This window comes from Solanum stenotomum, chromosome 8 (genome assembly GCF_019186545.1).
Source record: "Solanum stenotomum isolate F172 chromosome 8, ASM1918654v1, whole genome shotgun sequence".
Lineage (NCBI taxonomy): Eukaryota > Viridiplantae > Streptophyta > Magnoliopsida > Solanales > Solanaceae > Solanum > Solanum stenotomum.
Genome location: NC_064289.1, coordinates 1,992,381 through 1,995,382, shown reverse-complemented (window position 1 = coordinate 1,995,382; position 3,002 = coordinate 1,992,381).

Below are 3,002 nucleotides of genomic sequence, written 5' to 3'. Positions count from 1 at the left end.
GACCCCGAAAGGGACTCATATATGCCCTTATCATATCATAACATAAGATAATAGAGCAATAAGAGTAAAAACGCATTTAAGTCTTAAGAAGTTTCATAAAAACAAAGAGGAGGTCTAGACTTGCCTCAATTAGCCATCTATTACAATCGAAGTCTGAAATAGGGTCACAACCATTATAATAAAATTTGAAAAGTTTAATACAATGAAAGAAAGGGACTACAAAATGTCACTCGTCCTCGGATCCATGAGGACTCACCACAAGCAAGAAGAATAGTCGAATCCAAGCTTGTATCCAAGGAAGATCACCTTAAACACTCGAACCTACACTTTATGGAAAAATGTAAAAAAATATAGGTTAGTACAAAAATGCACGAAGTATGATAGTCATGCATAAAAACCTTGAAGCATGCTAAAAATGACATTTTAGTTGAAAAGAACGCACTTTACCAAGTTTAAGAATCATCATGAGGATTAGTGTAAAAGCATAAGTCATAAGTGATGAGTCCATAATTTGGACTCTTTTAGGGATTTATTTTAATGGATTTAGTGTCCTCAAATGCATATTTAGTCCCAATAACTGATGTAAATCCTTGAGTTTCAAGTATTTTGAGTTAGAGACAAAGCATGGACACTATGGAGCAAAAAGGAACAAGCCAGCTAAAAGAACGAAGAAAAGAAGGCCTGAGGATCGCCAAAGCCATTGGGCGAGTCGCTAAATGGCCTTGGTCTCACCCAATGTTCCAGTGTGCCAAGCCTGAAGGACAAAATCAAATAGGTGATAGAAAAGAGCAGTCGGCGAGTCACCGAACAATTCCACAAAGCAGTGTTATATCGCCCAATTTTTATAACTTGAAGTTGCTGAAGGACAATGAAGAAAGGCAATGAACCAGATCAAAGGGCAGATCGCCGAGTGGATCGTGATCCCGACTAATTGCGCCGAATGATCCTTCGTATCACAATTTTTGACAACTATAAACACATGTTTGAATTTTTAGTTTAGCATGAAGTTTTATATTTTTCAGAACTCAGTTTTTAGAACTTAGTTTTGGAGACTATTTTCCTTAGCTTAGAAGAGTTCATGATTTCCATTTTCTTAGCATTTGGAAGTGGGTATTGAAGATTCTTCATCCTTGACGTGTTTAAAGAGAATATTTATCATACCCATTTGATGGAAACACTTATCGGTATCGATTTCTATCTCTTTATTATTTCTAGCTAAAACCCTAATTCTTGGGTGTGTGATTTTGTGAATATGGGTTGAATTTACTGCTGGGTATTGCTAATTGATTGTTTAGAGGTGATTTCGTTCAGTAGTTGTATTTGAATTAAATGGGGTTGTAGTTGCAAATACAATTTTATCTTCGTGTTTTTGACTTGCTCGAGAGAGAGGTTGTAAAACCAAAACTACTGAATCGATAGTCAATGGTTATTGGGTTGTCGTGGGTTCAGCTTGAGAGAGTGAATACTAAACCCTCTCCCATACATTTATCTCGAGAGAGTGAATGGACTAAGGTGAATGTTGTGCTTCATTGCCGCTTATCGGTTTTCGAGAGAAACCAATTTGATTCTGGATAAATTGTTCGAGAGAAAATCTACCCCCACTAAAGGCTAGCCTAGTTACCAATTTGCAGCGAGTTACTATCAATAGCATTTACTTGGTTGTGTATTTTATCCCATATTCCTATCACATCCCAAGACTCCTGTCTCCATATTTGCATTTTCGCTTTAGTTGTCTCTTTAGTTGATAATTGTTTACAAAACTCCCTTCGATAATTGACACTTGTTTCACCCTTTTTAATTTATCACGTTTTTACTCGTTAATATCTATAGCTATAAATAACTTGAACACATTTTTACTTTTCTATTGATTCTCAATTACAAACCGCTTCCTGTGGGAATGATCCCAACCCCTGGTTGGGTTATATTACTATTGAACGACCATGGACGCTTAGTATTGGATGAAGCGTCCGGATACATCAAGTCAAAATGGCGCCGTTGCCGGGGAGTGGTGCTAATTGAGAATTTTTAGTTAAGTTGGATTTGTTCTTATTAGTTATAGCTCTACTCACTTAATTTTTAGCTTTGTTTTACTTGTTTATGTTGTAAACAGGAAGTATGAACGTAAACGGCAGCAATGGCAGCCAAGTAGGCCATCAAGGCGACATCAAAAATCTCAACGATGTCAACGAGCCTCATGCTAATGACCCCTATCTCATGGGAGGTATTGGTGCCATTCTCTTACCTCCGGCCAAAGGAAATGCGGTGTTCAACATCACGAGTACTATGTTGCTACTGTTGTAACTAAAAGGGCTTTTCAGCAGTTTGGCTAATGAGGATCCCCATGAGCACATTAGAAACTTTAGGGATGTATGAAGACCATTCTCTTTCAAGAATATCTCCCAAGAATCGGTCCGGTTGAGGTTGTTCCCGCTCTCTTTGATGGGAGAGGCTTGCAAGTGGCTGGCTGAATGCCACGTGAATCAATCACTTCGTGGGAGGAGTTGGTCACCGCATTTCAAGTGTGATTTTTCCCTCCTTCGAAGATGATGACTCTTCGGGACAACATTCAGAGCTTCAAGCGTCTAGAATGTGAGCCTATTCATGAAACTTGGCTGCAATTCAAAAAGTTGGTGCTTCAATACCCAACCCATCACTTGCCTGATAAGGTGTTGCTGCAGTATTTTTACCGAAGTCTGGATTCGATAAATAAGGGTATTGCTAAGTAACTCTCTCCGGGAGGTTTGATGCAACAACCTTATGTGATAGTTGCTCAGCTCTTGGATGGCATGACTACCATAAACATGGTGTGGTATACTCGTAAAGACCAGGTCTCCCCTCTCATATTCAAGTTAACTAAGGACAAATGGAGAAGGACCAAGAGAGGGACCAAAACATGGCCAAGATCATGACACAACTTGATATTTTGTCTAAAAATGTCATGGGAGCTGGTGCTCGAAGTGTCAATGATGTGGGTGTCGGGTGTGCTAATCCGGATGAATCTA